Genomic DNA, 15,936 nt, shown 5'->3' with positions numbered 1-15,936 from the left:
AATTCCTTAAAAGATACCCGCGAATTCGCAAGTCTATAAATAGAAATTTTTGAATGTTTTCCTAATTCAACACCTTTTAAATTTGAATTTTTACCCACATTAACACATTCGACCTGGTGTTGTGTTTCATATGACCGAATACATTTTTCTCAATCTGAATTGTTCAAGCCAGAACATTTTCCTACACCATACTTTCCATCCTACATCGTGATGACAACAAAAAATAAAAAATAATAATGACACTTTACATTTGTCATGTATCATATACATCATATTATGAAAATTAATCAATATGTATTTACTTCTGATGTTATGCGAGGTGTATACGAAATAGTTATATTTTTACTACGAAATACTATTAAATACGATACAATTTTACAAAAGTTATTTATTTATTTATATAGTGGATATACATAAACCTTGCTACAACATTATAGGCAGTGTACCTAATCGTAGAGTAGTGTAGTTTTTAGTAAGTCCGGTTCGTTCCGCAGGGAGCTAGCTGAGTCTAACGCTATATTTATTTTAAACTATATTTGTATCAATATATATATAAATAATATTATTATTATTATTATAAAAGGGGGGTTTTTACCGTTTAATGACCGGTTTATCGATTTTATGTCTTAAGTCACAATTAAAATCTAATGTAAAATATTAAAAATAAATACAACTTAATTTAAAGCGTAAAGTAAATGACGATAAATAAAAATGCGATAATTAAAAGTACGATAATTAAAAGTGCAATAAATAAAATGACAGTAAATAACAGTGCGATGAGATATAAAATAAAGGAATTATGCTTATTTAAACTTCCGTAATCATGATGTTCGACGTGTTGATTTTAGTTTATTACCATGGGTTAATTGTCATTTGTCCTGGATTATTCGATATGTCCATCTGGTTTTTGTCCATAACAGTCCATCAGTCATAAATATAAAGTGCGAGTGTCCTCGTCAAGTTATCCTTATACCCGAAGTCAAATATTCTAACTAAATGGGGACTTAAACTGTAATAAGGTTTTAATACATTGTTAATGATTACACCAGGTTATCGACTGTGTGCAATCCAAGGTTTTAATACTTTGTTAACAATTACACCAAGTGTCCATGTATGTAATCCACCCCTGTTTTAATGAGTCCATTGACTATTAATCCATCTCCGTGTTCGTTTAAATGAACGATTATTAGTACTTATAAATATCCCGCCCATCGTGTCCAGTCGAGTGTGTATGGTTATTTATAGATACGTCAAATTGTAAATCTCTATATTAAATTAACGAACTATCATTCAGTTAAACAAATATAAAGCCCATTAATAGCCCATAGTCCAATTTTCACAAGTGTCGGTCTTTTGTCCAAACCCTAATTATGGTACAAAACCCAATTACCTAATCTTTAATATTTAGCCCAACATCACGATTACTTCAGCTTAAATAAGCATACTAATAATTTAGCTACGAGACATTAATTTAAAAAGGTTGAACATAACTTACAATGATTAATAATAGCGTAGCGTTACACGGACAGAGTTTCGACTTACAAACTTAAAACATTCGCTAACATAACCTTATTATTATTAAACTTTAATATTAAAATTATAATATGAATATAAATATATTGAGAGGGTAAGAGATTAGAAAAAGGTGTGTATAAAACGTCGAGCAAACTGCCTTTTTATAGAACCTGGCCAGCTACAGTGAGCCATGCGATCGCATGGGTTTAAGGCTTCCTGGCCATGCAATCGCATGGCAGCCATCTCCTGGTCACATTGCATTTTAAACGTGGGCTGCTCGTATTTATTTAATATATAATATAATATATATAATTTTATATAATTATATATATTATATTATATTCTTGTGCATCGTTGACTTGTAATTTTAGGTCCGTTGCGTCGCGCGTTGATAGTTGGTTCATGTCCCGGTTCCGGATTTTCGAACGTCCTTTCGTATGATTTAATATCTTGTACTTTGCGTTTCACGGCTTGTACTCTTGTAATTTTGAGACGTTTCTTATCAATAAATTGAACCACTTGGATTGTACTTTGTACTTTTTAGCGTTTTGGTCGTTTGCATCTTCAAATCGTCGAATCTATCTTCTGTCTTTACCTTTTATTATTTAAACGAATATCACTTGTAAATAGAACAATTGCAACTAAAATCTTGTCTTTCTTGAAGGATAATGCTATGAAATATATGTTCATTTTTAGCATTATCAACTTGTTTCAATAAAATGAATAAACAATCATTGCAGACATGCGTATTTGACTACAAAAAATGGATTAAAACCAATCATATTGGACGATAATGAGAATGATTCAAATACCACCAAGAATGTTGTTTATAAGAAAGTCTTGAGACATATTTGACTGAGATGTAAATGTTCTATGGTTAAATATCCTTTGAATATTTTATTTACATCTCTAATTATATATACTTATAGTACAAACTAAATTCATTTTGACCACTAATATATGCATAATGGATAAAAATGATTAACGTTGAGAGTTAATGGTTTAAGGTTTAGGAATTTCTATTTAGGATTTACGGTTTATGGTTTACAGTTTAAGATTTAGGGTTTAGGGTTAAGATTTTATAATTTATGCTTTAGGGTTTAGGGATTAGTGTATAGGGTTTACGGTTTAGTGATTAGGGGTTGGGGTTAAGGGTTTAGGGTTTAGAGTTTATGCTTTAGAGTTTAAGGTTTAGTTTTTAGAATTTATGGTATAGGGTTTAGGGTTTAGGGTTTTATGGTTTATGGTTTTAGGTTTAGTGTTTAGGGTTTAGATATAGGGTTTAGGGTTTAGGGTTTGGTGTATAAGGTTTAGTGTATAGGGTTTAGGTTTTAGAGTTTAGGGTTTAGATTTTAGAATTTATGATTTAGGGTATAGGGTTTAGGGTTTAGAGTTTAGGGTTTAGTGTGTAGGGTTAAGGGTTGGTGGTTTAGGGTTGATTTAGGGTTTAGGGTTTAGGGTTTAGGCTTTAGGGTTTAGGGTTTATATATAGGGTTTAGGGTTTAGAGTTTAGTGTATAGGGTTTAGGGTTTAGTGTTTAGGATTTATGGTTTAGACTTTAAGTTTTAAGGTTTGGATTTTAGAATTTATGGCTCAGGGTTTAGAGTATATGGTTGAGGGATTAGGGTTTAGTTTTTACAATTTATGGTTTAGAGTATAAATATAGGGTTTAGGGTTTACTGTATAGGATTTAGGGTTTAGGGTTTATGGTTTAGTGTATAGGGTTTTGGGTTTAGGGTTTAGAGTTTAGGGTTTAGATTTTAGAATTTAAGGTTTAGGGTATATGGTTTAGGGTTTAGAGTTTAAGGTTTAGGGTGTAGGGTAAAGGGTTGGTGGTTTAGGGTTTTGGGTTGGTTTAGGGTTTAGGTTTTAGATATATGGTTTAAGGTTTAGAGTTTAGTGTATAGGGTTTAAGGTTTAGTGTTTAGGGTTTATGGTTTACAGGTTAGGGTTTAGGGTTTAGGGTTTATAATTTAGAATTTATAGTTTAGGGTATATGGTTTAGGTTTTAGGGTTTAGGGTTTATTGTTTAGGGTTTAGAGTTAAGGGTTTAGTATGTTTAAGGTTTAGAGTTTAGTGTATAGGATTTAGGGTTTAGATTTTAGAATTTAAGGTTTAGAATTTGGGGAATAGGGTTTAGGGTTTAGAGTTTAGGGTTTAGAGTTTAGTGTGTAGGGTAAAGGGTTGGTGGTTTTGGGTTGGTTTAGGGTTTAGATATAGGGTTTAGGGTTTAGAGTTTAATGTATAGGGTTTAAGGTTTAGTGTTTAGGGTTTACAGGTTAGGGTTTAGGGTTTAGAATTTAGAATTTATGGATTAGGGTTTAGGTTTTGGGTTTAGGGTTTATTGTTTACGGTTTAGAGTTTAGGGTTTAGTATGTTTAAGGTTTAGATTTAGGGTTTAGGTTTTAGGCAGTGAGATATGTTGATTGAATTGCCGATAGAAAATTAAGATCGGTAGGAGGAGTATTGATACATAATATGTAGGAGGCCACAGATATATGCACAATATTTACTCTGGTAGAAGTTCTGAAAGGACAAAAGCATTAATAGTATGTTTTATTAACTTATAAAGTATGAGATTACAAAAGTTGAAATAATTTATTCTAACTACATTTACATGAGTCAAATATAAGTAATATATTATTTATTTTTTGAAAATTTGCAGAAAGAAAAGAAAAAAGCAAAGAATAGAGAAGCAGTTATGAAGCATCGCAAAAAAAAAAAAAAAAAACAGGTTCCAATTGTTATAATGACAATAGTAATTGCTAATTTCAAACTGTTATAATTAACGTACAATTATATTTTTCTATTGTAGCTGTACTTCACTAAGATGGAAGAAAACGTTATACAACTGAAAAGGGAAATACAACAAAAAAATGAAATAATACAAAAAGTACTTTTTTAATACATGTCCACCAAAAAATAGAAATTATACGAATTAATGACTTTCAATTCTCAATCAATTTACAATTATATTGCTAAAATATTATATCACATTTACAGATTGCCAGGAACCAAGACTTCAATTGTGGTACATCTTAATTTAATATAATTTATATACTTCGATCTTTTATAAAACAATAATATGTATACCTTATAAGTTTGTGTTTAAATATTTCCTGAAGATTCGATTAACTTTAGCAAAAAGTATAGTGATTGGTTTGCTGAACATCACCAACGTATATTACAATTACGTAGAAGATTGATTGGAGAATTCATTGAAGACAACATTCTACCGATTATCGAAAACATATTATCACATTTCTATAGCTTATTTAATATGAATAAAATTGCTACTAAATTTGATGTCTTTAGTATTACATATGGTACTTGAATGTGTCCTACTCAGCAGTGTATAATGTGGATTGATGGATTATGTCCAACTGATATGCTACAGACAAGTACACGAAACTATTTCTTTACCTTATTTATTATTATTGGTTTTATATTAACTACTTTTTCATATTTCAATTTCGAGATTAACATACATTAACTTAATCTTGATTGTGAAAGTTAATCAACAATCATATTGAAGTTTTTGGAACAAAACTTAAAAAAATGAAATATTTAACAACTGACATTACGAACGAAGAGATTGCACTTACTACAAAATTTATAGATTTAGAAGCCACAATATCAAATACTTTAACAGGGAAAGATTTTTTAAATAAATGAGATGAAACAACAATGTCAAGTTATCACAATTCTATGTCATTTTTAGTTGAAAAGCTTATTATTATGCACAACTTTATGGATGAGGTATACTAAATCATAAACTTCATACGTCTTCTAAATAATTAAAAAATATTACAATATTATGCATTTTATTACAAATATAATGTTTCAATTCATTATAGGCTGACGAATTATGACAGAAGACTTTCTCATGGATGCACAGAGTACTAACAACAAGACAAAGAGTTATGGCATTCTTCAAAATTCATGATCATCTAACAAGAATAACTACATTGGCGAATATGTGGAAAAATACAACGAAGATTTGAGATAACCATCCATAATTCTTCATTTAATCGCCTAAAACTACATCACGATATCGGAGAAGATTTATTTAATTTGAATCAATTTTTTATTTATTTATTTGTTAATACATTTTGAAACTTTAAAAATTTGAATCCCCTATAAAACATTTGGTTTAATGTTCATCATAGACTTAATAATAGTTCGTTAGTTTTTTTTTTCGAACGGTTGATATTTTATTAGAAAAAATTAGCAAGACGCTAGAAAGGAACATAACAATAAAAATACAACAATTACAAAGACGAAAGCGGAGATTGCAACCAAACGTTCCAATTACATTTATCCAATTGAAGCTTGAGGCCACTATGCTATCGATCACATGACTTTTACTGAGAGATGTGTCTTTGAAGATGATGCAGTTGCGCAATCTCCAAATATTCCATAGCGTTGCATAGTTTGTTAGTACATTTTGAAACTTTAAAAATTTTAAGCCTCTAAAAAATATTTGGTTTAATGTGCAAATGGACATAATAATAGTTTTTTTAATTTATATATTTAATTTTATAGTTTAAATGAATAGACTCTTCAAAAATCTCGCAAAATCGCGAGTCTTTAACTAGTATATATATATATATGGACTAGTATATATATATATATATATATATATATATATATACATATACATGGAAGAGATAGCTGCCAATTTGAGATAAGGGGATAAGCAATTATCTAACCGTTCATCTGTTCCGATCAACCTATGGTCCATCTTTTTCTTGTGATCCCGCGTTGTATTCTGTCATCAAGGATAGGGGTAATTTGGTCTCTTACATAATTTAATCATCGCTCGTCAATTTCAACCCCAAATCCCCAATCCACCCTAAATCAGTTTCATCTTTGATTTCAAATCCACTTGATACCTCCAATTAACCTCCACTTCATAAGATTGGATCGTCCCTAACAGGTGTTGATTACAGTTCTTCGTCAATTTTAGAATTATCCGTCGAGATTCGATTGAAACATCAAGATTTGTTTTGCAAAAACAACCGAAGGAGCAACCAAGGAGCATTTAGCGTGCGTTTTCTTCTTATGTGGTTAGGGTTAGGATCAATTATCTTAGTTGAAGGAACTTCCATTACTGCTTACTGCTTCTTGCTTCAGGTAAAACAATCAATTATTATTTTTAAATATATAGTATTGTTCTTTCAATTACTTTATTCAACTGAATTGATTCAGATTATACTTTTGTGTTCTTTAATAGGATTTTAGAATTTTTTTGGATTGAAGAAAATTGCTTCAGTAATTTGAATTATTATTCGACACTGAATGAATAAAATTGTTACTAATTTAATGACTAATAATAATTCTTGCAATAAGCTGTTGGTTATGACTGCTGCTATTCACAAGCCTGTTGTCAACAATCCTCATCTCAAATGTTAGACTTGCTACATGACAAATAACAAGCATACTTAAATACTTAATAGTAGTTGATTAACTGAAGAGTGGGAAAGGTGGGTCAAGTAACATGTCAAACAAGTAATTTTTGTTCAAATCAAGTAATTTTTGTTTGATAGATTAAAAAGTGACTTCACCTTCTGTTCGAGCTAGTTGCAGGTTTTTCCGGCTATTTTTTGGCGAGTGAATAGGCATGCACCTTCATCGTAGCTAGTTTTAAAGCTTATTTATGTAAAAAAAAATCAGCCCATTGATCACCGGAATGATAATCTAGGTTTGCCTCAAGATCATGTCAAAATTCATTTACGTGGATGTAAATCTTCTTGTTAATAATTTTAATTAGAATTTAGATCATATTCTGAGTAGCTCTTATAGTAAGATACAGACTTTATTACAAGGATTGCTTATGGGATTTAAGAGGTTTAAGCGAATGTGGTTAACTTTTTGTATCACCCTTTGATCATTGTGCAGATTGCTAGTATTTTTCATTGTTTGAGGTGCTAACCAACCCATTTACCTTGCCATTTTGCCACCTTCAGTGCGCATCAAGTGCATGTCAGTTATTATATTGGCCACCAACCCATTTTGCCCTGCCATATTTGACACATTCAGTGATATTTATTCAACTATGTGTTTTGATGTTTAATTTATTTAGTTGATGGATTTACCCGTTAGAGATCAATGAAATGTCAATTATTTTATGTTTTCATTTTGTGTGGTTATTCTCAGAGACAACTTCTTATGCTCTAAAGAGACTGCAAAGAAAAAATTGCAAAATTGTTGATCGACGTTCTTCCAAAAGCCGTAAGATAAGGTATATGATATTTTATTTATCAATAAAGAAGTTGATGTTGCACTGCATAAATTAGTCATTTGGCCCTTGTACAGTGGTTCCTTTTTAGCTCATTGCTCGTGTCAATTGTGATCACAGTATTACGTAATTTCAGCAAGTATAAATATTTTTGAATGAATTATTTAGCATGGTTTTATGCATTAAAATATAAACCATTTTAATTTCGACTTGTTAGACCCGTTTTCGTTTAGCTATCCACCTTTTGACTCATGAAAAGTAGTCATAACCTGAACGGTTCGTAACTGTCATATCTATGTGGGATTGTATGGTAACATGTTAATATTTTGCTATTTGATTTTACCTGCAGTTGGAGTGTGAGCCAGAATACTTAATGGTTGAGCTTGACTCTAATCCAGACATTGATGAGAAGCCTACTATAGCACTCCGAAATGCCCTTAAATGAAGTCGTTCTTAGGTTTGAAGATACCAGTGGTAGTCCTCTAGTCATTGGGATAGAAGAGCTCCAAAACTTGTTGCTAGTTACTTAAGTTTGTTTTTATTGAACTTATTAGCTTTATATTTTCTAAGGCTACAATGTTAATATTTACGATGATAAGTATTATTTTTTCATGATTTTTTTTGGTATTTATTAAATGATGTATATCATACATCTGAATTCTGATGAATGTTAATGTAATGAATTTTTTTTATTATACATTTGATTGATGAATGTTAACATACAAATAATAATGTTAACATACATCTGGTGAATGTTAACATACATCAGTTGAAGTTTTTATATTTATTGCTTAATGTGTTATCATACACATGATGAATGTAAACGTGCTAAGAAAATATTATTATTGTACATTCGATGAATGTTAATAATATTTTTGTACATCCGGTGATTATGTTGAATGTTAACATACATGGTTATGTTGAATGTTAACATATATCTAGTGAATTTTAACATACATCTGATGAATGTTAGTAATATGATGAATGTTAACATACATCTGATGAAGTTTTTATATTTATTTCTTAATATGTTATCATATACCCGATGAATGTTAACGTGCTGAGAAATTATTACTGTACATACGATATATATTATTATTGTACATTTGATGAATGTTAGTAATATTTATTGTACATTTGGTGATTATGTTAACATACATCTGGTGAATGTTAACATACATCTGTTGATTATGTTAACATACATCTGGTGAATATTAACATACATTTACATCCGTTGAATGTTAACATACATCTACATCTAATGAAATTTTTATATTTATTACCTAATATATTATCATAAATCTGATGAATGATAACGTGCCAAGAAATTATTATAGTACATCTGATAATGTTAATATTTATTGTACATCTGGTGAACGTTAACATATATCTTGTGATTTTTTTTTATATCATCACTTAATATGTTATTATACATTTAATGAATGTTTTTTTTGTAAGGCAAATAAGATTTCATTTCATGTGTAAATATTTACAGTATATAATTGGTCAATATGTGCCCATCCAGTTTCACGAGTAAAATATCCATCTATCTGCATTACATCAGTAGACTACTTATATACAAGCTAAACAAGAAATCTGATCAAATCCAGGGATAAATGAGAAATAACCAATTCTAGTTTTGTAAAGCGGATTCTGATAATAAGTTCTTGGGGCTGCTAACCACGAGTGCCAATCTAAAGACCCATTTTTGTTGTGGTTCGTAATCCATTCGAAGCTTTTTAATTCGTATTTCGTTTAACATTGATGCGATGGTCATCTTCTCTTTGCAAACACCGAGCAATTTCAATTTCTCCATATTGTGTAACTCGTGATCCATTCTATAGCTTGCCAAAACTCGTGACCCGTACTCGTTATTAAGCTCCTTCCTGTGCCATTGAGGAGCTCATTAATTACTGAAAGGGTTGACTTTTGTTATAAAGATAAAACTCATTAAGACGTTTAATATTGTATTAAACACAAATAAATTAGCTGGTGAACAATTAAATTGGATGACTTCACATTCATTAATCTTGTTGTTATTGATAACGATTGAAGGATATAATTAAATTTAACCCATAAATTAACTACAGACTACTATTATGTCAAACCAGAAACACAGCAACTCAAAAAAGCATCAACGACTTGAGCATAAGACGTGAACATTTATTGTGTTCATACAATGCAAATAAACCTACTTGAAGTGATGCTTATGAGATACTAAAATGGGAATATGATACAATTATAAAGTTCTCAGTTTGACAAATAAGTATATATCTATTAAAGATTCATATAACCAAATAAACAGCTTAGATCAACCAAGTGTTGACATTAAGTTGTTCACCCGACCATTATTCATCCACTTAATCGCAGAAGTGAAAACTGAGAAACCACTTAACAGGGTTCTATCAAAATGTATTGTCAATACTAAAAAGATCCAAATTCACACATAGAATAGAAACTTAATCAACCCAAAAACAACTCCAGCCATAATCAACATCTAAGAATACAAAAGTACTCAGGTATCCACAATTTCATATCTATAGAAATAGAAAAGTAATACAAGTGTCATACCAAAGGTGCACAACAGTTGAAACTTATTCCTCAATTTCGATACATACATATCCATTCCAAGCTTCAATTATTTATCACACTAAAAAGGGACAGACAGTAAAAAAGAGAAATACATAATTGAAAAATGACATTGTTCATGAACATATGAAAATTGTATGTTTCGGGTACCCAAATAGGTAGGTATAATCAAGCCTTGGTAGCTTTCTCGGTGGCAGAAGCAATTGTTTTACCACGTTTAGCCTCATAATAGATGAACAAGGTAACTAGTAACAAACTTTAAACACAAAATTAATTGTCAATTTATACCTGAATGTTGCCGAACAATCATCGATTCATCAATATTTCTTTGTAACAAAACATCATATATCTTCATCTATGTTTGGTGTTCCCCCAAATTTTCTTCTTTTGCTTTTCGATTAGTTTGATCTCGACCATTCATTAATGATCCTAAATACAAGCAGGATTCAGTCGTCGTTTTTATTTAAAACAATTCATGTATCGTTGTTGATGGATATCCAATCGTTTGGTTTCACAACTGAATTTAGGATATGCATTCATTCGAACAATTTTCGTGTCGTAGCTTATCAGTAATTGGGAGATTTCTAAGTAATTTGTGCGTAATTTTGGAAGAAAATACTTAATGAACGTTGTTGAAGAATGTCTAAACCCCAACTGATGTCTTGTATTTCCTTTCCTTTTACGTTTTTCAATCAGAATTATGAATTTCCCAAATTACCCCTCTGTGTTTTTTATTATGTAAGTCAGATCTGTGCTCAGGATCAACTCATCCCGTTATCCCTTGATCTCCCCATATATATATATATATATATATATATATATATATATATATAGGGGCAGGATCAATGGGGAATTAACCAATCGGGGAGAAGCAAATTTTTTTTTTCTTTTTTTGGAATTTTTTTTTTTTGGAATCAAGATCACACGAAAATATGAACATTTAGAAAAGACACTTCGTGATAAATGTTATTATTTAGGCGGGAAAACGATCGACAAAAATAACATTCAAGATAATATTGTTCGTGATGAATATGAACGTTTTTTTTTTTTTGCATGTTTTGTGAAGTAAAATTTAGCCCGATTTAGAGTTTAGGGTTTAGTGTTTTGGGTTTATTCCATAAACCCAAAACACCAAACCCTAAACCCTAAACTCTAAACCGTCCGTGTTAAAAACTCAATCTAAATCCTAAATCTAAACCCTAAACCCTAAATTTCTAAACCCTAATATCTAAACCCTATAAACCTTAATATCTAAACCCTAATATCTAAACCCAATGGCTAAAACCTCAATATACGCTCGAAAAACGCGATAATTGTTATATATTACTTCTTCGAGCGTTTTCCCGCCAAAATAAAAACATTTATCACAAAGTGTCTCTACTAAATGTTCATATTTTCATCTCATCTATAATGTTCGTGAACGAAGTTTTTTCAAAAAACGAAAAAAAAAGTTTTTGCTTCCCACCGCTTCCCCCGATTGGTTACTTCCCTCTTGATCCTACCACTATATATATATATATATATATATATATATATATATATATATATATATATATATATATATATATATATATATATATTGTTAGGATCAATGGGGTAGTAACCAATTAGAAGAAAGCGGGGGGAAGCAAATTTTGTTTTTTTTTTTTTTTGAAAAAATTTTGTTCACGAACATTATATATTGAATGAATATATGAACATTTAAAAAAGACACTTTGTGATAAATGTTTTTATTTTGGCGGAAAAATGCTCGAAGAAATAATATATAACAATTATCGTGTTTTTCGAGCTTATTTTGGGTGTTTAGATATTAGGTAGGGTTTAGGATTTAAATTTAGGATTTAGATTGAGTTTTTAACACGAACGATTTAGGTTTTAGGGTTTTGAGTTTTGGGTTTAGGGACTGATCAAACCAAAATCGTTAGGCGAGTTTTAGATTTCGGGTTTGAGTGCTTAATTTGGGAAAAAGAGTAAGTTGATTGTTTTAACTCCAATAATTGTGCAAACCCCAATTTGGAATCTGGATTCCAAGGGCGTAAAACAACTAATTGAAGTAACCTTATTCGATCGGAATCGAATAAGTTAATATCTTAATGTGAATTGGCTCCGATGATGATCGGAGTTCTGATCAAGATTAAGCTAACGAATGGAGTAATGCTACCATAATCGATTTGTGCAGAGTAACATTAATGCATCCAGTGTTGTGTAAATGAAAGATCTTATTTACGTATTTATAGATGTTATGGAGTGAATGATGACGTGGCACATGTCCCTTTCATGGTTGTAACGAACTTTGTCAATCCCGAGGGGTGACGTGGCACCTGTCCTTTTCATGGGAATAACATATCCTAACGAATTTCCCTAGGTTCGCGGGCTGACGTGGCATGCAAATTGCTTGCATGCTTGTTCCTTTACCAGGTGATCGTTCCGGGACGAAGTGTTTAGTCCGGGACGATGTATTTTCTCCGGGACATCGTGCTTGTCTCGGGTGAGTATCTTCGTGCCGGTTTGTAATACCGTGACGGTACTGACGGCGGGTTGATCCCGGTTAAGGCATCACGGTGCTCTCAGTCTAAACGGGAAGGTTTTGCTCTTCACTTGTTCCAAGTGTTTCTTTATGGTTATGATCATCATGACTGGCTGTATGATGCCGGTTATATGTGTGTCATCCGGGTTCTCGGACTTGCCATTTGTCCGGCATGGCAGAGTTTTCGGGATGACTTCAGGCGGATGTCGGGAAAGGGAGTCCGTATTCCAGGACGCGCAGTACCGGGTAAGATTTTTGCCGGGATGCTTGCCTATTCTTGAGACGGATCATTATGCGTATCATTAAGTCCCCCAGTTTGGTGAGGTCAGCTGGGACAGTTGCGTTGCCAAACTTAAATTATCATGACCCACTCACGTGATTTGATGTGCAATAAATGCGCGTTTCATGCTATCTTAATCACAGTACTTCTCGTGTGCCAACGCACCTTTTTGAGTTTTATGGGGCCCGCATAGGGCTTTTGTCTATATAAAGGAGCGTTTTTCTTCCTTCGATTCTTTCTACCTTCGATGGTATTCGCTTTACAGAATATAAAGAAACGATTTCCTTGTTTTCCTTGATTTGTATCTTATTACTTTCAATTTTTTGCAGTATGGCCCCCAGACCTAACATTCTTCACGACGTGTTACGTGCGCCTAGCAACGTTGATGAAGCTTACCTCGATAGGATTTGTTATATATGTCCTCAGCTGTGAGGCTTGGGGTTAATTATTCCAAGGTCACAGCAGCGCGCTTGTGGGCCCCCACCCAATCATTGTGCTATCTATTTGAGACCCTTTGAGGTTTCAAATCTGAGATGCCCATTCACTCGCTTTTTCATGAAGGTCTTAAATTTCTACGGCCTTAGCGTTGCCCGCTTGCATCCGAATGGGGTTCGTGCGATTGTGCTGTTTGAAATGTATTTCAATGGTTTAGGCATGGACCTAAGCTTGAATATTTTCAGGAGCATTTTTCGGCTGTCGTCCTATCGCAAAGGGTGGTATACGTTTACTGATGAAATTGACTTCCTTGGGGAGGCACCAGCGATTGCAGATAACTGGGTGCAATCATTTGTTTTTGCCACATGTTCTGACTTTCCGTTGAGGAACGCACAGTCCTATCTGTTTAGGTCTGTAAAGACCCGTCCTTATCCACCTGGACGAAGTCATCAACATTTGGTCCCATTGCGATGATCGACTCCAAGTAATGTCCTTAAAATGAGCAAATGCACAGCGGAAGACTTAATTCGTACCTGAGAATAAACATGCTTAAAAGTGTCAACCAAAAGGTTGGTGAGTTCATAGGTTTATCTTAACAATCATTTCAATATCTTAATATACCACAAGATTTCATATACACAAACGTTTTAATAAAAATATTTTAAGTGGTTGAGCACTTGGTAACCGTACTTAACATTTAATCAACGTCGCATATTCCCTTTATTATGAAATCTCACTACACTGTACCAAGAGTAGTCACCAAAACGAAGTACTGTGCAACCGTTGAATACTGGTCGTCCAGTCCGGTTGGGGTTGTCAGGCCCGATAGATCTATCAACAGGATTCGCGTTTACAATACCCATGTAAATAGTAGTTATCAAGCTACAGGGAAGTATGCCAGTGGTACAACTCAACGTAGAATATATTTTTAAGTACTTGTGTCTATTTTGTCAAACATGAAAGCAGCGCATGTATTCTCAGCCCAAAAATATATATTGCGAAAGCAATTAAAAAGGGAGCAAATGAAACTCATCTTACTGTATTTTGTAGTAAAAATACATATGACGACATTTAACAAGTGTAGGGTTGACCTTGGATTCACGAACCTAAATCATTTATATATATATATTAACACACATAATTGTAATCAAACGAATTTATATAGTATTTATTATTTTATTAGATTATATGTTTTATTAATAACTTAATTAACTATTTTTTTTTTCTATATACTTTAGATACATAATTAGTATTTATTACAAAAATATTAATATAGTTATGTCATATGTATTTAAATATATTTTTATATAACAATTATTTATTTGGTAAAATAATATTAATAATAAAAATTAAAAGGTGTATTTGATTAAAAATAATAATACTAATAATAATGATAATGATAAAAATAATAATTTTGATAAAAATGATAATTTTTCTAATACTGATAATAATACTAAAAATGATAACAATAAAAATAATAATTTTAATATTTTTGAAAATAAAATTAATAATAATAATGGTAGTAATTATAACTTTTACTAATAATTATAATCATAATGATATTAATACTAATAATACTTATTTTAGTATTAATAATGATATTAATGATCTAATAATAATAATAATAATAATAATAATAATAATAATAATAATAATAATAATAATAATAATAATAATAATAATAATAATAATAAGGATAATAATAATAAATATAGTAATAATAATAATAAATATAGTAATAATAATAGTAAATCAATAATAAATATAGTAATAATAATAATAATTATAGTAATAATAATAGTAAATAATACTACCTTTAAAAGGAATAAGCTTTTAAAAATAAGAATTGTAGTTGACCGGGCTTGAAACCGAAACCTCACGTTTCTTGCAAACACACCTAACCGATCCGCTGATTCATTTTTATCTGTTTTAACTCACGAATTAATCTATATGAGCCATGTATCCTGTTTTCTGCTTTTTCCACAAACTTAATCGATCAAAGGCTATTATCATTTAATCATGATTGTCATCATCACAGATTCATACATCATACACATATTATCATTTTCGTTATTTTATTTTATCATCATCAAAAGTTATCATCACGATTCGTCATCACACATAATTGTGATCACCTAAAATCGTCATGATCATTATCGTCTCATCTTCGTAAGGTCACAAACATCTCTGCTATCATAATTCTCGTGATCATCTTAGTTTTATAATATCATCATTTAGTCGTTTGATCCCCCACAGAATAGAATAGGAACAGAAAATGGATGCAATCAATATGCAACGATAGCAAGGTTTTTGAAGGCCAGTTTGTTCGTGTGAAGTTTGTTACAGCTC

The 15,936-nt window shown here is 31.2% G+C and overlaps 1 long non-coding RNA gene across 1 annotated transcript; it reads left to right on the top strand.

The window, feature by feature from the left end:
• Positions 1-6,349: 6,349 nt before the first annotated feature.
• LOC139877697 (uncharacterized) lies at positions 6,350-8,458 on the top strand. The gene is made up of 3 exons (XR_011768729.1): positions 6,350-6,651; positions 7,675-7,759; positions 8,106-8,458. It is a non-coding gene; the product is annotated as an uncharacterized lncRNA (long non-coding RNA).
• Positions 8,459-15,936: the final 7,478 nt, after the last annotated feature.

This window comes from Rutidosis leptorrhynchoides, chromosome 11 (assembly GCF_046630445.1).
Source record: "Rutidosis leptorrhynchoides isolate AG116_Rl617_1_P2 chromosome 11, CSIRO_AGI_Rlap_v1, whole genome shotgun sequence".
Lineage (NCBI taxonomy): Eukaryota > Viridiplantae > Streptophyta > Magnoliopsida > Asterales > Asteraceae > Rutidosis > Rutidosis leptorrhynchoides.
Note: the sequence above shows the minus strand (reverse complement) of the source record. Positions and strands in the feature narration are given on the sequence as shown.